General features: G+C 35.7%; 1 protein-coding gene across 19 annotated transcripts in view; it reads left to right on the top strand.

The window, feature by feature from the left end:
* The window catches only part of nlgn1 (neuroligin 1), a 786,090-nt gene that overhangs the window by 189,607 nt on the left and 573,384 nt on the right, over nucleotides 1–23,099 (top strand). The gene's annotated exons all lie outside the window — the stretch shown is intronic.

Here is a 23,099-nt window from a genome sequence, read left to right as displayed (position 1 = left end):
GCATGTGTGTGTATATATAAAAGATAATAATTAGATTAGATTAGATTCAACTTTATTGTCATTACACATGTACAAGTACAATGCAACGAAATGCAGTTTAGGTCTAACCAGCAGTGCAATAGCAGCAAGTGCAGGATACAGGAATAAGTTATAAAGTGCAGTTATAGAAAACTATGGTGATATTTACAGATGGATGTACTATGAACACTATAAACAGGTTGGATAAGCTATGAACAGATTTACAATATATGAATATATGTGCAGGTTGCTATTAATAATCAGTAGTGTCCAAATAGATAAACTTGGCGCAAACAGTGTTTCTTCTGGATGTCCTCTATGGCTGGCAGTGTGGTCCCTGTGATGCGTTGGGCAGTTTTCACCACCCGCTGCAGTGCCTTACGATCAGCAACAGAGCAGCTTCCATACCAAACTGTGACGCAGTTTGTCAGAATGCTCTCTATTGTGCAGCGGTAGAAGTTCACCAAGACGGCTGATGAAAGCTGGTTCTTATTCAGTTGCCTTAAGAAGAATAGGCGCTAGTGAGCCTTCTTGATCAGACTGGAGGTGTTGGTGGACCAGGAAAGGTCCTTTGAGATGTGGGTCCCCAGGAACTTGAAGGATGAGACAGGCTCAACGGCCATCCCATTGATGTGAATGGGATCATGTGAGCCTGTTCGTCCCTTTCTGAAGTCCACAATGAGCTCCTCATTGTGGATAATAAACTAATGTGTGAGGCAAGGGTAGTAAGTTCGAGATTATAGTATTCGAAAAATAGTTGGGGAGACTTACCTGGATGACCTGTTACTTCCGGGAAGATTCTGAAGTACACATTTAATGGACACTATACTATGCCATGAGGCCACAGAAGAGAATTAATTAATGGGTGTTAAGTGATGTAACTGATACAGGTAGGCCATGTTATAGTAACAAACAGTGGATTTAGTATCTGAATTCCACTTGTATTCATACTATAGTATAAAATACATACTTTTCTATAAGTTCTGAGGTAAATTCAAATGTAGAACCAACACGCGTAGTTTGCAATTTCAAGAATAACAATTATGAATTGTTTGGCATAAGAATTATGGTTTTAGGTGCTGTATGTAAGTTTCTGACTTTTGCAAAGCATAACTAATACTATATGTTTGCAGAGATTTAAAAAACGTGCTAAATGAACTGTTGTTTATCTGAAAAACAATGCTGAAGTAAAATATGCCGCTTTGAAAATGTCCGTTAAGTGGCGAAACAGCTGTTTTTGTTTTGGTCATTTAACCCGCCCAATGCCAAATATTAGTAATATTATTAATGTAAACATTAGGTGAGCAGGTTACATTATAACCCTGTATCTTAACATCACACAACATAATGCAATTTGGCTGTTTGCACCAGACCCAACATGACAGAAATTTAAATACAGCCATTCAGTAGTACAGAGTAGTGCACTTACTGCACTCCAACAAATTGGTAAAGTTTAAAATCTAATTAATACATATTAAACCTCTTTAACATTGTCAAATCTACATGCTGAGTCACTGATATGTGTTGGCACTGAGTCTTCTATGCATTGAAGTTCCATTTCAAGTGGTTTATTTTATTTTTAGTATATGGCAATAAATGTCAAGAAATGCAGCATTTAAACTCAAATAATTAATTAATTATTATTAAACACTGAATAAATCACCTGAGGAGTAGCTGAGGTGATAATTGTCATTGTTTTCTGTTGTTCAGCTGCAGAAATCGAAGCTGTTTCTAAAAAAAGGAGTGGGGCTATAGGGTTTGGGACAGGCTCAACAGTCACACTGCTGTTGGTGCCGTCAATCTGACAACTTGCGCTAATTTATTTTTTTTAAACCAGGTGTCCAATACCTAGTTCAAATCACTGGGCGTCAAACTTGCACACTGCATCTTTAGTATCTCCGCTCCGCATTGTCGCTAACAACTGCCATTAGCTGTTAATAATCCACTGTAAACAATGGCTTTTGCTTTATCAGTCTATTAAAACATGGACAAAACCATTGAAATGTACTAGCATCATGTTAACAGCATGCTCATCATCCTTGCATCACACATGCTAACCAATGCTAATGACATGCTAAAAACAAATGTTGCTAAATAATGATGTTCGTTTTTTTAGCTCAACATTTTAATGAACCATTTTGTTAATATACCTGTGGATTGCTACCAAGTGAGGTGTTTGTTTAGGTGTTTCAGTCTTAAATATTATAAAGAGTTATCATATCAATTCGAAAAAAAGTTTTAATATTTGTACATCCATATTTAAATATCTCCAAAACAGGCTTTATATTGTTGTCACAAAATGTCATATGTCATGTGACATATACCCTTCTGATATGACGGCAGTAATAGAATATAGGCAAATCAGTGGCTGGAAAAAAAAGAGCAGCCACTCTACTGCGAAACAAAGCTAGCGGCATAAAGGGAAAGAAGCGTTTTTGAAGGGAGAGACAAAGTAAGCGAATGATCGAGTGAAAGGCGAGAGGACAAAAAGAGTTCAAAAGAGAGAGGGCCTGCTCTGATTGTGATGGGACATTCATCATCCTCTCTGTAGATTTGGGAGGCGCCACAGAGGGACTGACAGCGCTGAGGTTTCTGTCAGAGTTATAGATAGAGCTGTAGGCTGTCGAGCTGCACACTGAAGCTGTGAACACCGCTCGCTCTCGGCCTCCTGGGACGCTAATTACTGGCATGTTAAATGACTCTATAGGCCAATTCGCCGATGCGGTAATGGATCGGGGTGGTGTGTTCTCGATTGGGACTCTTCCATCATTGCTGGGGATTATGGAGGAAATTGCTTATTTGGGGCTGTGGAAGTATGGTGTCATCTAAGGTTACGGGGAGGTTGTTGCTATATTTGATAATGCTAATGGTAAAAGGGTGAAATGAAATTTAACGCATGCTTTTGTCTTGTTAGTTCAAGTAACTCAATGAAGTTGGAGAGTGGACAGGAACTGCAGAGGAAAATGGTTCTCGCGTTGATGCTTTTTTGATGATTTCTTCCTCATGTATCTGGCGTTTTGGGCTAGTTGGAAACCAAAAGCTGCTGGTAATGTGAAGTAGATGTGAAGTTTAAAGAGCCCATATTATGGGTTTTTGAAAATTCCCCTCCATGTAGTGTGTAACACAGCTCTAAGTGAAGTGAAGTATCCAGCTAAGGCTTAAATCTGTAAGAATACAGTGTTTAAAACGGTTGATTCATCTACAAAAGAGTCAACTCATAGTGCTTCAAACGAGTCGCCTTGATACCGAGTCATTAGGTGTTTCGCCATGACGTACGAGCAAAACCAAGTTATTCACGTGCACGCGCAAACCCCGGAGATTTCAAACCTGAGGCCCCGCCCTCTGACGCAGAAACTCAGACACACACACACACACACACACCCACAAACACACGCACACAAACATGCCGGTCGATTGAAGTCACACTGCAGATGGATATTATATCGAGTCTCTACCCAAAGATGAAACATCAGCATTATAACCAAGCAGTTGGAAACTACTGGAAACTTCTGGAAGCTACATGCTACAAAGAATACTTCATCAGCGTTTGTTAAAGGAAGGATCAGTAAAGAGTAACTTACTGATAGACGTCAGGATGAGTTTCTTCCATTTCTCAAGTGTAAGTACGTGTGATTAAAGTTGTTGCCTCGTTGACTCTAGCTTGCAAATGTATTTAGTTGTGATTTGTTACTTGTAACCGCGTGTACTGTATCAGTTTACTGGCTATATTCTTTTATCGCGTGCAAAGTCACGTTAAAAACGCGACGCGTGCTGCTTTGTTTATAGAGCTCCGTGGTAGAGGTCTGCATTCCCACAGCTGTACCCGCGCCAGATTTCTGCGGCGCGGGAATAAATTTCCGAATAAATCGCTGGAGCGGTCGGTAACGGGTTTAATTTGGGACGGGAGCGGGCTGTCTAGCAATATCACGGATATTGCTATGCGAATGAGAAAGATGTGTCTGCTTGGTGCTTGTGTGTATGTGTGTTAGTGCGCACGAGAGAGAGAGAGAGAGAGAGAGAGCGAGAGAGAGCTTTGTGTGCTTGGTGCTGTGTGTGTGTTTATACGTTATACGTATGTTTATATATGGACTGTATAGCTGGGTGATTTTTGGTTGTGTTCTCCCCCGCTCTTTAGCGGGATCGGGCACGGCGGGCAGAAAACGGGGCGGGTTCTAAGGCTAAAACCTGGCGGGTGTGGGCGGAAGCGGGAGCGTTGTCATCCGGTGGTGTGTGTGTGTTTTTGTGTGTGTGTGGCAGCTAAAATCCACGACTACACTATCGAGCGTGTATGAACTGTGATTACTTTTTATATAGCTGATTAGCTATTGGGCATTTTACTCTCTGACTGAAGGCAGTCGACCAATCGCGACAGACAGACCCCCTTCTTCGACCAATCGCGACAGACAATCAGCGCAGATTAGCTCCGCGCTAAGGAGGGGTTTGGGAACAAATGAATCACTGGACGATTCATACGGGAGTCGCTGGGATAATTAGGTAAAAATAAATGCAGATTATAAGACCATGAAAGTGTTTTTTGACCTTGCATGCATATTAGACTGTTGTTGGAGACCCTTACAACCAGGATATGACCCTATTTCATGTATAATATGGGCTCTTTAAGTTACTGAACAGGGGGACCATCAAAATATAGTGTAAACGCAATAATACTCTCATTTATTACTAAATATTAAGCTCTATTTTTCTGAAAGGCTCAGTAATAATTAGTGTTTGGATGAATGAACACAATTAGAGTTAGAATTGCTAATAAAATTACGTTTACATTTAGTTAAAGAAAATTTTAATGTAAGGTTGGAACATTTCCATTACCCCAAAATCCAAAGAAACTTTCATTAATTACTTATCCTTTGGCTTAGTTTCTTTTTTAACAGGGGTCGCCATAGCAGAATTAACCATTATCTGTTTTAGCATAAGTTTTATGCGGCGGATGCCCTTCCAGCCACAACCTAGTACAGGGAAACACACATACATTCACACACACACACACCCCCATACACTATGACCAATTTAGTTAGTCCAATTCTCCTGTACCAAATGTCTTTGGACTGTGGGGGGAAACTGGAACACCCAGATAAAACCCACAGGGAAAACATGCAAACTCCACATAGAAATACCAACTGGCCCAGCCAGGACATGAACTAACTTCTTGCTGAGAGGCAAGAGTGCTAACCACTGAGCCACCATGCTGGAACACCCAAAATCAACAAACAAAAATAATAATAATTAGTTTTTATACAAAAAAAAATGTCCAATTATATTGATTTCCTTTCACATGAGTGATTTTAAATTAGTCTACATTATATGTATATTAATTAGTACAATGACATCAATACAATTCTATATCTTTTAGTTTTGATAACAGCTTTCAATTGAAAATTTGAAAAAATTAAGAAATAATTATCTGTATCAAATTTGTGTGCGAGCATGTAAATGTTTTCATGACATATCAGGACACAAATGTGCATAATATCATGAGTATGACAGCTATTACAAGGATATGGTGAATTATGGTGAATGAGTTTTATTTTTCTGAAAGTGAAACTGCACACAGTATCCTGTAAGGGGTATAGGGTAGGGAAATAGAAAATAGTTGGTACAGTAAAAAAATAATGAAAACCTATACACTGACCGGCCACTTTATTAAGTACACCTGACCAACTGCTTGTTGCAAACTTCCAAATCAGTCAAAAACATGGCAGCAACTCAGTGCATTTAGGCATGTAGACATGGTTGAGACGATCTGCTGCAGTTCCAACCCAGCATCAGAATGGTGAAGAAATTTGATTTAAGTGACTTTGAACGTGGCATGGTTGTTGGTGCCAGACAGGATGGTCTGAGTATTTCAGAAATTGCTGATCTGCTGGGATTTTCACGCACAACCATCTCTAGGGTTTACAGAAAATTTTCAGAAAAAAAGAAAATATCTAGTGAGCGGCAGTTCTGTGGGCACAAATGCCTTGCTGATGTCAGAGGAGAATGGCCATACTGGTTGAAGCTGATAGAAAGGCAATAGTAGCTCAAATAACCACTCATTACATCTGAGGTATGCAAAAGAGCATCTCTGAATACCCATCAAGACAAACCTTGAAGCAGACGGGCTACAGCAGCAGTTCGCACAGGCTCACTAAAACTGGACAGTAGACGATTAGAAAAACGTTGCCTAGTCAGTTGTGTCTCGATTTCAGTTGCAACATTAGGAATGTAGGGTCGGAATTTGCCATTAATAACATGAAAGCATGGATCCATTCTGCCTTGTATCAACGGTTCAGGCTGGTGGGGGTGGTGTAAATGGTGTGGGGGATATTTTCTTGGCATACTTTGCTCCCATTAGTACCAAATGAGCATTGTGTCAACGCCACAGCCTACTTGAGTGTTGTTGCTGACCAGGCACGTGCACACATAGGGCTCAACCTGTGCAATGCACATGCCCTTTTCAGTCTTGGATAGAAAGTGCTCATCCAAAGTGATCTGAAGTGCCCTAGCGACACCCCCCCCCCCTTTCTTCAGTTTTCCCGCGACATTTACCCCCACCCCCACCACCTAACCCCCCCCCCCAACCCCCCCAACACACACACACCACCTTTTTTCAGTTTTTTTTTGTGTATATTCTTTGAAACTGGGGTGAAATATGACGAGTTTCAACCAACATAAATGCATTTTCCCTTTTTTTTATTTATTATTATTCTCTTAAGTGATGCTAATTCTGTTTTTAATTATTTTTGTATATATTATCCAATTTCTCAATTTTTTTTACTAATAATACTTTTCAGTGAAATGAAAGGCATGTTTAAAGTTTACTTAAATATTTTACAAAAAAATAAATAAATAAGCTAAACGATTTTCACTGAATCGTTTTATTATTTATGATGCTGTTAGCTGGGCTGATATGATAATGGAAGTTATCCATTGACACTGCTTGCCTGTACAAATTCCAGCAGGTATTATGCCTTGCTATAATGCAGCAAGCATTAGCCTACTGGCAGTGTAGAGTAAATGCATTGTTATCTCCGACACAAATCCTTCCCCTCGGTTAGACGTCCTGCTAATGATGCTCGCTGCTACGCCAACAGGCTCCAGCTGAGCTTTATGTTCGATATTCACTACTCAGTTCACTTCAAGGGATGTCGAAGGAAGCTTTAATTGTGATTCATGCATATATATATTTATATACATAGTGCCAGGTTGGTATTCGGGTTCTTTCAGGCATTAAATCACACTGTCTGTCATTTTCCACCATGCATGGTTTAACAGCCAAAGCAGAGTGATGAGCTTCTGATTGGCCCTTATGTCTCGCGTTCATTTTAATGAAACTCACACCATTGTGCAGCCATGAGCGGTGAAGAGACATATTTCACCCTGACACACAGCACTCCGCTCTCACAATTCACTTATTTCTAACTGCTTTACACCAGACAGATGGGTACATAAATTTCCCCCCACGCAGCAAATATAAATACCAATAACAATAAATGCTGCTTTAAAAATGAAGGACTTCATTGGAACACGCACGTCACGTGGTTGGAGAGATGAGTAGCGGTTGTTAGAGGCCTATGAAATCATTTTTATTTATGCCCCAATTTACATTTTAATTTTAAAGTTCCTTTTTAGAGTTTCTGTATTCTTTTTTTAGCACATTTTATTTGCTTTTGGACTATTTTATAATAAAAGAAGTTTAATAAACTAAAATAATGTAGTAAAAATCATGAATATTGTTTAACCCTCCTGTTTTTTTTTCCCTAAATTTCCCTAAAATCTGCTAACACCTTGACTTCTCTGAGGTCTGTTTGATACCATCAATTTAAAGAATATGATTTTTATTATTTTTATTTTTTTTTGCCAAAGGGTTAGTGTCAGGTAATTCGTGTCTTTGTTGACTACTTTACAACTGTCTGAAATTAATCTTCAAAATGATGTATGGGGTCAATTTGACACCAAAAAATAAAATAAATAAATAAATAAATAAATAAATAAGATTTGCTGGGCATGTATTGTCTAAAGCAGAGGTTCACAATTTTTTTTCCAGTACCAGCTCAGAAAAAATTACCACCATAATTACAAGGCAGAATAATTCCTATTATTAAGAATATTTACTATTGTCAGCCACTTTAAACATTATAAATAGTTTGAATATTAACACTGTACTTTTCTTACAAGTAAAAAAATTAATTAAATAAGATCACCGTAAAAAATGTGCTTTTAAAAATTATAGGCTACTGTTCTTAAAGTAAAAAGAAAACTGCTGTAATTAAATGTGAAGCATTAACAGATAGTAACCTATTCATCAAAACCTAGAAAATGTTGTTTGGACCTTGTAAATATAGGCATCATAAAAGCATCATAAGTATGTCATCATATTCATATATAAACCATTTTTGATCAATTTTGAAACGTGTTGCATGTACACGACATACTATTTTTGTAGATCTTTAAATCTAAATGTTAACTTGTATTTCCAATAAATGATTTGGAATTACATATTTAAATTAGCAATTAGATCTGCTTACTGTGCATCATTTAGAGTATTTCAGAAAATTGAGTGCTTACATGCGTAAATACACTGCTTGACCAGTTCATATGTGATTTATCCATTCATACATGCTGGATTTCCATGATTTGAGATTTCATCTTAAGTGAACCATGTAGTTTCCGTTAACCGCACACAGCTATATTCTACCTCTAAGCTTTAAGCATAGCAAAGTTGCTTGAGTCTATGTTCTGTGTCCCATATCACTCTATCCTGTATTGCTGCAAGTTTGTCACACTCTCGTCTTCCCTGCCTTGTTTCTTTGTCAATAAAGCATATGATATGGATGAAAACATGGAATGTCTTCAGAGACATGGTGGCTAGAAATATTAACCTTTAATAATAAAATATTAACCTGTCAACATTCAGAAATCTTGCTTTTGCTTCTCCTTTGAACTTGTACACTCCTGCCAAAATGAGCAACCCAATGTGGGCTTGCAAATCAGTCACATCAAAGTTTTTTCAGCTGTCCCCATAGATTCTTCTACTCTAAGTTTGCATTTCAAGTAAATCGTTTTCAATTGATATTGTAATGAAAAGCTGAAATGCTGATTTTATGTCTTGAACATGACTGGCAGCATATCTGGTGGGCCCTGGAACCATTTTGGTGGCATTAGCAGCATTATGTCTAACCCTGTTATTCAAGTGGGAAGCGGGAGCATAATAATTTTCCATTTTTGGAAGGCAATGTGTCTACTGGTGGTTGAGGGTCAACAGGAGGGTCAACACTAGGAGTCTCATTCTCATGTGAAGAGGATGCCACATAATCAGGGTCCTCCTCAAGATTCTCCCATCTCAGACATATTCTCCTCTGTCATTTTTACTGTCAAAACCTGTGGCAAAATCTCAAAGTTCTCGCAAGAATGTAATAATCAAATATGAAATAGTGAATTAAATTAAGACTCCCCTCTACCCCCATGTTATTTAAACTGTCAGTGGCTCTCCAGATACTACAGGTATAGTTGTGTTAGTTTTTATTATACTTAACATAAAAAAAATTGCTGTGCAAATCATAAAATCATAGCATGTTATAGTGACCTCAATATCACCCAAAACATTTGTGTAAATTATTTATAATTCTTATGTTTTATACAGCAAATTGACCCCAAAGAACTGGGTGATGTGACAAAATGTTTACAGGGCAAAAAATAATATCATGTTAATTTTATGTTTACCACATTTTCCCCATTAAGTTAGGGAATGTCATTCAATTTTGAGAAAAGAAATAATAATAAATTGACCCCAAGGATAATAGGAGGGTTAAATTAAACAGTATTATAGTTTAACACAGTTACACATCAACTATAAATTTAATTATCTGGAAATTGATCATACAAACTTTTTTTAAAAAGGTTTTATGAGCATTTTTAGCCAGTCTGTATACTACAAGAACTTAGATTCTCAACAGTCAGTGGTCATTATTTTCTGATTATCCTTTTCATGATGAGACATACATTATCAATAGGACACTAATCTGGACATCAGGAATGCCAGTCAAGCACATTCATTCTGTGTCTGTAAACCCAAGCTGTTGTAGCACATGCAGAATGAGACTTGATCCAATAATCATAGATTTAGCATGAAAGACATCATCCTGATGGGAGCAAATATCTATAAATTATGCCAATATATTCCTCATTGTCAATGGTAGATATTTTTCCAACTCATGTTGTTTATTATGCTGCTTCCCAAACCATGACAGATGTTTATTTTTGCATCTGTCACTTATGAAAGTTTGGATGGTCTATCTGAAATGTGAGACAGAGATCTCATTGTCTGTTTGTTTTCCCAAATACATCCTGAAATATGGAGTCTAGCACACATCTCCAGTGTGTTCTTGATGATCTGAGATCAGCTCAGGCCCTGAAAACCAGCAGCATCACCACTGGACACAACTGATGTACAGCTTTCACCATCAACAAATATTCAAGTGGCATTTCTTGATGCAGCGACAGACTGTGTTCAGTTGCAGTGCTTTCTTTTATTTCTTCTAAAGTTCTCCTGTGGTTTTATTCAACAGGACAGCTTTTTTTCATGCACAGTTTTTTATGCAGTGCCTTCTGAGTCTCGAAGCTGGAGCACATTCAGCTGAAGGATCCCAACTTGCTCTATACAGATTGAGATGTCTCTGCATTTCCTCAATCTTTCCACAATATTATATACTTATATAGTAGTTGGTGAAAGACTAATATTGGCTGTGATTTTGGATTGATGAATGCGATTTATTCCACAAAGTGATGGGCCATGATCCTACTTTAACTGCAAAGACTGAGATTCTTATTTTATCTCCAACCATAAGGCCTCACGTATTACCCATTCACCTGCTTTTTATGGACTGCTTAAAAATGGTTTCATTATGATATTCGATTACCATTCACTTATGTTTTGCCTCTGTCACAAGCATTTAAAGTATGTTACAGGCATTGAAAAAAAAATGTAATGAGACTTCCAGCACGTCTGTGTCTGTTCAACCTCTCATTGCCTGTTGAGAGCATTCTTCTGATGAACACTTAGATAGGAGGATGTCGGTATAGTGGTTTAATGTGCAAATACTATTTCTTTTGGCTATATCTAGCGACAACATTAGGTCATTCGTTGATTTGGTCTTTTGTTATTTGCTCCTGAGCAATTAGATTTGACTGGAATAAGTTTTAATGCTTAATATACCTGTATATTATGCTACATTAAAATTTTTTTTTGTTTTTTTCACTGATTTACTTAGAATCTTTGATGTTTGTTAAATATTATAGTTCAATAATTGGCATTTGAAATAAATTGCAGTACTATGTCTTATAAATGTCCTATTGTTTCCCAATTTGGCAACACAGATGTGTAAGATTCCATTCTATCAGCCCAACGATGGAATACGATGAATGGTCAAGTTAAATGCGTGTAAGCATTTTTTAGAGCTTGAAAATAATTGTTATTTATTAGAATTTATTTCATTCATTCATTCATTTTCTTTTCGGCTTAGTCCATTTATTAATCTGGAGTCGCCACAGCAGAATGAACCGCCAACTTATCTAGCACATTTTTACACAGCGGATGCCCTTCCAGCTGCAACCCATCACTGGGAAACACCCATACACTCATTCACACATGCGCACACACACACACACATTACGGACAATTTAGCTCACCCAATTCACTTATACCGCATGTCTTTAGACTGGGGGAAACTGGAGCACGCGGTAAGAACATGCAAACTCCACACAGAAACGCCAACTGACCCAGCCAAGGCTCGAATCTGTGACCTTCTTACTGTGAGGCGACAGCACTACCTACTGCGCCACCGCGTTGCCGATAATTTATTTATATTTGTTAAATATACAAGTTCAGTCTGACTCCAATTTTGGTTATTCCAATTATACCGTTTATGTTTTTAGCTGATCACATTATTAGTTGTGATATAATTTAGATTTTGATATTTGCTTGGGTCCGATATTCCTAATAGAACATTCAATAGGGATCAAACACTACTTAGACTTACACGCCCTGGGCGTTTATTCTCACGGACATTATCTCGACACTCTAAAGTTATATCAAGCATATACGATTAACTAATACTCAAGTAGTCTTGTTGCCTCCTGCTCACTCATACTAAAAGAGTAGTGAATTTTAAAATTTTCAAACAACTCAATATCAGTGATTAAATGATTAATCATGCTGCCATGCTACACTGCTCTGTACAGTCAAATGCACCTTAAAAATTTATAAAATCATTTCACAACAGAATGGTACACTGTAAAACCCAGCAGTCAACTTTATTGAATGAAATGAGTGTAGTTAAATTATTGAAAGTTAATTCTAGTCATTTGAAAAGAGTTTTGAACTCAGTGTTAAAAGTAATAAGTTAATTAAATACCTCATTACTTCCACTTAAATGGAGTAAATTCACAGTACTCATATAGATTTGTTTTGGTTTGTTGCAATCAGTTTCCTTAAACAGCTTGAGTTGACTTGGCTTATCTGGTTTTACTGTGCTCAAATAGCTTCTTTTACTCAAATGGAGTAGTTTTACAGTACTCATTAGGATTCGTTTTTGAACTTAAATGGTTTGTTGCAATCAATTTTCTCAACTGGTTTGAATTACCTTTAACTTTTTGGGTTTTACATTGTGGCGCAGACTCCACTTAATAAATGGAATACAATGAATTCGGAAGACTTCAGAATTAATCAAAAAGATTAACATTTATTTTCCAGATGAAAATGAATCATGCCAATTACAAAATCAAACTATTAAAACCAATTCAGAAGTAAATGCACATCAATTACTTAAAGACAAATCTATGTGTATAGATGGAAGTCCAAATTATACATATATATTGAACTTGAGAACGCGCTTCACTACAGGCCGGTCTGAATACAGACTTGCGACCCTGAGCCATTTTGTCTTTTTCTTTAAATACCATATGAGAGAATGAATGGTTGTTTTGTTAAAGTTAGCCAGTGACTTAAAGATTTACTCATCTGTTGCTATTTGATCACAATTTATCAAAAACTGTGAGCAAAATCTCGTTACCAGTCACACTTGAAGATTTATCAATACCAAAGGGGAAGGAAGTTCAGGAAAGAGGGCCCAAATGTGTGAAAGTCTATCCTGGACCTTTTACTTTATATTCTAATGTATTTGTTGTTTTATTACGTGGCCTATTTAAGTCCAAGTAAAATCCATCCCTACATTTGTAAAATATAATTTTACAGGCTTTAAAGTTGCAAAAACTTTCATGTTACTCAGCGATAGTTTTACAGTCCTGCTCTACAGAATTTGAAGTAACTCATACACTAAGTCAGTCTCCTATCTTTTGTATTGTATCTAGTATTATAAATCTACTGTTTGCTCTGTGGTTAGCATAGTTGCCTCACAGCAAGAAGGTCACTGGTTCAAGTCCCAGCTGAACCAGAAGGTCTTTCGGCATGGAGTTTGCATGTTCTGCCCGTGTCTGCGTGGGTATTCTCATTGTGCTCTGGTTTCACCCACAGTCCAAAGACATCCAGTATAGGTGAATTGAATAAGCTGCAGGTACATTGACCATAGTGTTTGAGTGTTTGTATGTGAATGAGAGTGTGTAGGTGTTAGTTCAGGGTTGCAGCTGGAAGGGCATCCACTGCATAAAACATATGCCAGAGTAAATGGCAGTTCATTCCACTGTGGCCACTCCTGATAAAGCAGGGTAGAAGCTAAAGAAAAGTGAGTGAGAGTTTGCTTTGAATTTTGTGTATTTTGTATGTATATGTGCATGGGTGCGTGTGTGTGCACGCATACATGTGTACACGTTTAACAACAACAAATAAAAAAGGTATCCCGTTAAAAGCTTCATTTTGAGATGAATAGCAGTTGTTATTGATAAAAAAATGCCCACAAAATTGATTTGTGATAAGACAACATGAAGGAAATAAGTTAACTTGTTTATGTTGATTGAACATAAAGCAAAACAAAAATAAGTGTGTTGTTTCAGTTCAGTTTAAATAAGTAGAACGTTGAACAATAAGTTAAACAAACAGCAAATGTCATTTTTTGAGGGTAGGAAATTTCAGATCTCTTTTCATTATTTGTTTGTTAACTAGTGGATAAAAAACAGGAGTTATTGTTTTTTCTATTATTAATTTAATCTATTATTTATTTATTATTCTATATATTATTATAATTGACCAGGTGCCACAAAACACGAGATTTTTAGAGTCACTGCTAAGATTAACAATAATAAAGTGAAGATTTATCAGTTGCATGTGTTTTTAAGGCATTTGATGGAACATTTGAGAGTTTAAAACATTTGGACATAGGAAATTCTTACTTTCGGAGGCATAACAAAGATTAATTGCATTTTGTTCAATGAAGATGATATAGTGTTAATTTACATTTACAATAAAAGAATAGAATATTATTTTTTGTACTGTTGCATCCAAGTATCTGCATTTTAAATTAAAACAAGATTCATTTGAATTATGGATTCCTGTGACACTCCAGGGACTGACGAGTCTTCGCTGAGGTCTAGCTTCCAGCAGCTCTGCACAAGACGTTTGGCCAGTGGAGAAATGTTTGGGCCCAACTGAGCCTGGTTTCTCTCGAGTTTTTTTAAATTCTTCACTTTCGCCAATTGGTGAAGTTTTTTCCTCGCCGCTTTTGCCACTAGCTTGCATGGTTCGGGATCTGTAGAGCATTTTCAGTAGTGATTATTAAACCACACTGAACTGAGCTAAACTGAACTAAACTTAAACTTTAAAAACAGAACTACACTGTTTCAATTTACTATGATCTTTTAGGTGAAGCTGCTTTGACACAATCTACATTGTAAAAGCGCTATACAAATAAAGGTGAATTGAATTTTAATTGAATTGCATGCTTGTTTTAAGGAAAATCTCACTTAATTATGACTTATTATTATTGAAAGTGGTATTTGGACTAGAAACAAGGCAACCCAAAGTAATAGGGGTATATTCGGAAATATACGGGAGGACTTGCAATTTGTCTGTAACCTGGGTCAAGCGCTTTCGGTGAACTGTATGCCATTACAAAATCCGTGTGTTTAAGGTCTGTTTTTTTAAAAACAAAAAAAACAAAAATCATCTTCACTAGCTGATTGATATCTGATATAAAGTGGGTCTCAGATTGTACAAGAAGCACTACATTAAATTACATTTTCCTCCACCATGCCTTTAAAATATATACATTTATATTACCCCAGCATTTTCAATGGAGTTTCTGCGCTAGCCTGCTAATCCTGACAGGTGCATGCATGTAAACGACTTTTCATCTTGTTTTATGCTTGAACAACTAAATGAATGCCGAAGTCTATTTAACTGTTATTTATTTTAATTACATTACAACATTAATGCTGTAAAAGGAACTTAAAAAAATGGGGGGAAAAAAACAAAAAAAAAAAACCATTACCATTCACCGGAAGTTTATCAGTATCGGAAGAAACACTAGCTCTGCATATACCCTATTTGCATTGTGAATACTCAATTTCTGTACCTTAATACTTGTTAGACTTTCTTGAAAAAGTCAAAAAGAGAATAAAAAAAATTGGTGAAACTGTATTCATAGTGCAATATTTATTAAAAATAAATGAAAATATCGCAATGTCAGATTTTTCTTTTATGCATATTTAATTTATTTCCAATACCATCATTATCAAATGATATCAAAGTGACATCATGCACATGTGAATTGCATGCACAGCCTATAAGCATCTTGTGGTTTTATATTAGATTTTGCAGATCCATGTGAACTGGGATCGTTTTGACAGTGTAGTAACTTGAAAGTCAAAAATTCACAAAACACTACGGAAAACTTTTCTGCTTTTACTGCACCATTGTAAAGTAAACCTACCCTAAAACTTTCTTTTTGCTTCCCAGAGTGGAAAAATAAACTCCAGCAGGATAAAACTGTCAAGGAGGCCTTGGTGACTGTATATCTTTAAATAAAAGCCCAACCTATTTTGCCAAACAAAGGTGCTTTACTGCTCTATGTGGGCTGTAATCTGCGGACCAGAAAACATGCAGACCAATATGTTGCCTTTTTAATATTTCCAAATAAAAAAATGAAAGACATAAAAATATTACAACTCATCCCTTAACCTTGAAAAGTAGCTTTAGAGTTTACAAACAGCAAGCATGCATTAAAAACCATCTGCTTTTTCCTCCCACTGCTGGATGCCATTTCTGCTGTTGGATCTGTTATGAGGTGCTCTCAGCTTTAAATGATGCCATCATTATATTTTTACTGGAAAGGTCCCAAATGTATAGATCTAAGTGTGATTCAGCCATTTGAAACATTCTGTAAGCCTATAGGAGAAAAGAATCAACAGGAGATAGACAAAGGACTGTAACTGGAGTGCAAAAAAAAAAAAAAAACATGATTCAGTCAATAAATATAATTGTGTGTGAAGGTCAGATAAAATGTTTTATTTTAACGGATGAATGAATAAATGGAAGAAAAAATAAATAGGTGTTTCTAGGAAGGTCTAGAAGAAATTGTTAACCTAATGTGATAAAAGAAAGTATTTACACAATTATCATTGAAAGAAATACAGTTTTTCTGTACAAATAATCCTATTTGATGCATTAAATAAATTAAATCAAAAGTAATTGCTTGTTTTACATCAAAAATATAATGTAATCTTCTTGTGTCCAAAGAAAGTCACTTAAAATTGTTATATTTAATCTGGACAACTTTAGGCATATACGACCTTACTTGAATTAGCTAAATCTTTTATGCTCTCCGAGATTTTTTTCTCATATTACATCTTGTCTTACTAGTTGGTCGCTCACCAGTAAAATAGTTTTAAAACCAGTTAAATCACTCTATAAACAGTTACTTAACATATTTGATTAGAGGTCTATTAGGTTTCATCATTGTAATATAATAGAAAAACACTATTTATTGAGCTTTGATAATATGAAATATTTGGCTGATGCTTGTATGATTTTTTTATTTTTATTTTAAATGTATATGCTCCACCTCCATTATGGAGTTTGTGACACAAGAATAATAGTGGTCAAGCAACACAATCTATTACTAGAGGAGACTGTGCTGTGCAGTTTAGACAAACATCTTTTGCAGGGGAAGACTGATCAGTCAGAGCCAGTCATTTCTGGACCACGGCTATTGATTTAAGTGGTGTTTCAACATTTAAATACAAGTTAAAGAAATGGCTAAAAGCAAATCAAGTTTGTAACCATGTATATCTCTTTTCTCTAACTTTTTTATGAAACTCTTGTTAGATGTTTTTTTCGATTTGTTGTATGTAATTTTACTGTTATTTTTTGTGATAATGTGTTTTTTGAATTGCCTACTAAAATCTGGCAGGGGGAAATTCCTTGTGGCTAACTCTGACTTATTTACAGTTTTGCTGTTGACTAATGAGCATTGTCCCTGTTGACCAGTTAAACTCTGGACCCCAGTACCTGGTCCGTGACATCATCGACTTTCGCTTTAAGATTTAAAGGGCTAGCATTGCAACAGACCCCCTTAAGTGGTTTCGTTTGAAAGTGTAGAATCTATATTTTATGCACATATACATCACTTTGGTTTTTATCCTACTGTACAGAAGATAGTTACATTTAAATACACAGTATTTTGGAAACCCGAGTTTGGTATTGAACATTGGTTCATTTTCATATTTTTCATATGGTTGATATATGACACATGTACAAGTTATAGCTCTAATGAAAGCTCTTGCCGGTGCTTATGCGGTTCTAGCATTTGTTTTACTGAATTATATTCACATATCAAATAGTTGTCAAATAAATCGTGTTGTTTCCATAGCACAGAAGTGAAAAAAATACATTTATGATCAATAAGCAGCCACAAATAGCACAGACAGCTGTCATCTCTTACCTTATGCTGTGCGCTTCAGGGCCATTCTCCTCTGTTTTTGAGGTGATGTGCATAAGTAATCCTTTTATATGTCTGATGTGGTTCAAACATGGTGAATTATGCTTGATCAAACAAAAGAATAGTGAAATATGAAAACCATCATCGATCCATGTGGCTTGTATAGCACCTCTCATCAGTTGGAATACAAAAACTTTTGGTTAGATTATGGTAGAGACATTTTTCTTTTTTCCTATGATTACAGACATGTGCAGGAACCACCAAAACAGCACGCTAGACCACACAGAACCTAAAAGGTACACTTTCAAATTTGATTTAAAAAAAAAAAATACAAAAAGGGCCTCTTTTTTAGGAGTTTATTATAACACAGACAACATATACAGATATTTTTAAACAACTTAAATAGTGTTTTATGAAAATTCAAAGGGTTTTATTTAAAATGATACCACATTTTTGCATTTACACCTCTGCGTGTGGATTTGGGAAGCTTTTAAAATTGGTTAGGCAAAATCCAGAAGGAAATCCCAAAATAAAGTTTAACTGGTTAAATAAATAAATTTCAAATGTTTTATCATTACTTTAATTTATGGATTTCATCAAAAGTGCAACATTTTTTGGCAAGAAACTCATTTTAAAGTATAAAATTACAAGTATAATAACAAAGATTTGTGTGCGCATTAAAAAATATACATTTAAATAACTTCCAGAGCAATTAGTAAGGATAATTTCCTGTGGCAAGCCCTGATAATAAAGGAAAGGGGTATAATTCTAAAAGAAAGTTTTATAATTTGGAGGTTATATCTTCAATTTTACATGCGATTTAAAATTCAGAAGTCCCTTAGCTTATTCTGGAAGTGTACTAGTGCCCTTACGGTACTTCTAATTTCCTACAGGGCTGGGTGATATGGCAAAACTGCAATCTCGTTAATTATTTTCCATATTGACCTTATTCTAAAATGCGGAAGTGCGCCTGTTTTTGCGATTGTCCGATTTCCGATTCAGTGGCCTATGGGAGAAATGACAAGGATTAATAAACGGCAGAAAACGGTCAAACTACTTGCTCTACAAACAAATGTTTGCATGACTATACAGACCAAGTAGAAAAATAAGGAAATATCAGTTTGCAACATCAAACAGCGAAACGAGCAGTTTTTAATGTCTTAAAATTAATGGAAGTGAATGAGACCGGAAGTCTCGAGCCAAAAAGATTCAAATGGCTGCGCCCGCTCGTCGGTGAAGAATAAGGTGAATAGAACGATAATAATATTTATTTTGATATAAGTTGTTAATGCTTCCAAGTTTAAAAGAGTCCCCCAACAATGACTGAGGCCACAAATATTACAGGGTCCATTAAATGGCGTAACATTTTTGGCCGATAAATTTTCTCATTTCTAATATCTACATACTTTCAGATTCCCATTGTTGCACATTTCTGCTATGTGATTTGCTCTTAGATCATTATAGAGTAAAAAAGTCCAGAGCTTATCATTGTTATTGATGTAAATTTTATCGCAATTCGATATAATATAATTTATCAACCCAGCCCTAAAATCCTATCATAATAGAAGCAAAACTATGGCAAATATACATTTCAGAATTATTAAATCGTTGTACTGATGAAAAATTCATCTTTAATGGATGATGGTGAGTAAATTGGCTAGACATTGCCATTTTTGATTAAACCATCCCTTTAATTTTACCATAAATCATATATCAAATAGTTCGAGCCAACATTTTTCTATAGATTAAGTCTAGTAGAAAAATAGCAGGTCAGCTGCAAAGAAACCACTGAGTCTTTATGCTAGACTACACACATTTGACCCTTTGATCAGTCAGCAGTTTAATTTGATTTCATCAACCAAACTCATTAGACAATTGATTCCTGACGCCGTCCCTTCGACTCTGTTACTGGAAGAATAAGAACTCATGAACTCATTGAGCCACTGAACATCTAATACAATATAATTTGTTCAGAACAGCCAATATCTTATTTTCAGTCTCAGTTACACTATTGATTTGCGAAAACCCCCAATTACACATTATTTTATACGTGCATCAAAGTCATAATTAACCTTATGGGAGCTGAACTGCTATATGTTTAACATAAGTCAGTGACTTTTTCCTCACTTACTGATGAAATTGCAGGCCTTTAACCACCATGTGATTCAGAAAAATTGTTAACCAATATAAAATATTTGCTTTTGTCATTGCTAATATGTTTGATTTTCAAACAAGTGTTACATGATAAATCGTTTTTGTAAAAAAAAAAAAAAAAGTGTATGGCAATAAACTAGGTGCATTATTTCCAGTGGTGTAAAGTAGCAAATTACAAATACTCAAACTAATGAAATGTAGATTTTTTTTCCCCTCAGCAATTTTACTTTACTAAGTAGTTTAAAAAAATGTGTTTTTACTTGAGTGCATTTTTATTTTTGTATTGAAAATTTTACTTCCATTTAACCTGCAGTCACTACTTTATTCATTCATTATTATTTTTATCCTGTGGCTTAGTCTCCTTATTAATCAGGGGCCGCCACAGTGGAAAGAGCCGCCAACTTATTCAGCATATATTTTACACAGCGATTGCCCTTCCAGCTTGAACCCAACACTGGGGAACACGCATTCACACACTCAGACACTATAGATCATAATTTAGTTTATTCAGTTCACTTATACTGCATGTTTTTGGACTGTTTCTCGGAGGAAACCCATGTGAACACGGGGAGAACATGCAAACTCCACACAGAAATGCCACCTGACCCAATCAGGGCTCAAACCATGCAGCGACCTTCTTGCTGTGAGGCAATCATGCTACCCACTGCGCAACCGTGACACTCATCAGTCATTACTTTAGTATGCTTATTTCATCTTGTCTGATGTGTTTGGCTTGATACAGATCAGTTTTCTGTTCAATCAAATCATGAAAAGTGTCAAAGAAGACAAAAACATGACTGCACTGACCGCGAAACTGTTTAGACTGCATGTCAGTGATTTAAATATGAATGATGTCCATTGTATGATGACTGAAATCGGCAAATCACCTCAATTACTAAATCCACTACAGAATGTTACATTCTCTCAGTGCTGCAGAAGCTGGTTTGTGGCACTAACTGCTAGACACTTGCAGATTTTTAGTCAGGGTTCAAAGAGAATAATTATTAACATATCGTCACAGATAGATTTTTTTCTTAAGTTATTCACATTTTGCTTTGCATAGAGGCTTCTAAGGTGACACGGTAGCTCAGTGGTTAGCACTGTTGCCCCACAGCAAGAAGGTTGCTGGTTCTGGCTGGCTCAGTTGATTGATTGATTGATTGATTGATTGATTGATTGATTTTATTTGACAATTTTAATAAAAATATACAAACAAGTCCAGTTAGACTAATTCATACATATTTTAAAAACTGTCGAGGATAAAATACACAAAAAAAGCCACAGGCTTATTTCTATTGTGGTCCTCGATATTCCTCAAAAATGAATGACCAAATCATAAATGGAGTGCAAACATCATCAGCTCAGCACAACAAAATCCTCAACTTCAACTGCAAAACAACCACTTTTTAATTTCCCTTCTAAAAACACTCTCAATTTGAATCTCTTTGGAAAATCGTGAACAAAACATTCCAAAGCAGCTCAGCGGGTACCTAAAAAAGAAAATTCTACCTGATTCACTCTTAAATCTATATGGGTAAATATCCCTGCTATGCGCTCTTGTAGAATGACACTGTACCTCACTAACTAAAACATAATAATTAAGAAAATATTTTGGGACAATTTTTTTTTTTAAATCTTAAAAACCATCACTAATTTTAAACATTTTACCCTATTCTCAACTTTAAAAAAATTACTTTGACTATAATGTTCATTATGTAAATGTGTCAGTGGAGGTTCTTACATAACAATTCTATACAACTCATTTTAAGCCGTCTGCAATTAATTTTTCTTTTTTTTTCGAACTACCGCTGTACCAAAAAGCTGCAGCATAGTCAAAGTATGGTTGCACTAATGCACTAGCTAAAATTTTTAAAGTTTGTGTACCTAGGATCTCTGTCTGTCTTGCTAAAAACTTAATTTTAGAACAAAAAAAAAAAGAGTTGGCGTTTCTGTGTGGAGTTTGCATGTTCTCTCTGTAATTGCATGAATTTTCTCTGGGTGCTCCAGTTTCCCCCACAATGCGCCATAGGTTAATTAAACAATCTAAATTGGCTGTAGTGTACAGTATTTGTGCGAATGAGTGTGTATGGATGTTTCTCAGATCTGGGTTGCAGCTGGAAGGGCATCTGCTTTGTAAACATATGGTGGATAAGTTGGCAGTTCATTCTGCTATGGCAACCCCTGATGAATAAGGGGATTAAGATGAAAGAATCAATAAACGCATCTACCTGCTTTTGTCAGCTTAGTTGGTACATGTAATATGTAAATGTAATATGTTCTCATGATAAATTAATCGTACTTTTTACATTTTTAATCTGAGAATGGCAAATAATTTAACATGCACAGAAACACCTTTAAAAAAATTGGCACTGATGTAAGCTATATTTTTAATTTGCAAGGTATATATTGGAATATATTTCTTTTATAATTTTTACTTTTAGAACTTCTAATTTGAATACTGTTAGGAACAGATACTTTTAGTTATTATTATTATTATTATTATTATTTTGCAAGTAATGGTACTTTTACAGTACTCTTCCCAGCACTGATTATTAAATTAAAAACACAGAATAAGTTGTGTAAACCAGTCAAAATGATTGCTGTTGTTGTAATTATTTTCTCAAAGTATTTAAAAAAGCTATATATAATTCACTAATATACTAGGGGAGAGCGGGACGAAAGCAACGTGGGATGAAAGTTTTCGTGAATGAACTTTCCCGAAGACCTGAAAACATTTGTTTTCCAGGCTATAACAGCACATGCAGCCTGCAACTCTTGATGGAGCTGCCAAGTATCACCTGATTTACGCACCGTGTCCCATGGTTAGGTTCAAATTTCAGTTTTTAAGTACAGTACAAAATGTAAATTATAACGGTTCTTTTTTTGTTATTACATGTTGTGTTTCTCCTTTCATGCATCAAAGTAATGATCAATTTGCAGGTTATTTAAAACACATACTAAAGTTTGCAATTTGTAAGTTTTTCAGTTTAAAGTAAATCAGGTTTAATGGCAATGTGATGACAAGTAACACTGTTATTAAGGTCC

Source organism: Danio rerio, chromosome 11, assembly GCF_052040795.2.
Source record: "Danio rerio strain M-AB ecotype USA chromosome 11, GRCz13ab, whole genome shotgun sequence".
Taxonomy (NCBI): Eukaryota; Metazoa; Chordata; class Actinopteri; order Cypriniformes; family Danionidae; genus Danio; species Danio rerio.
The sequence above is the reverse complement of the archived record's forward strand: the minus strand, read 5'-3'. Positions and strand labels throughout refer to the sequence as shown.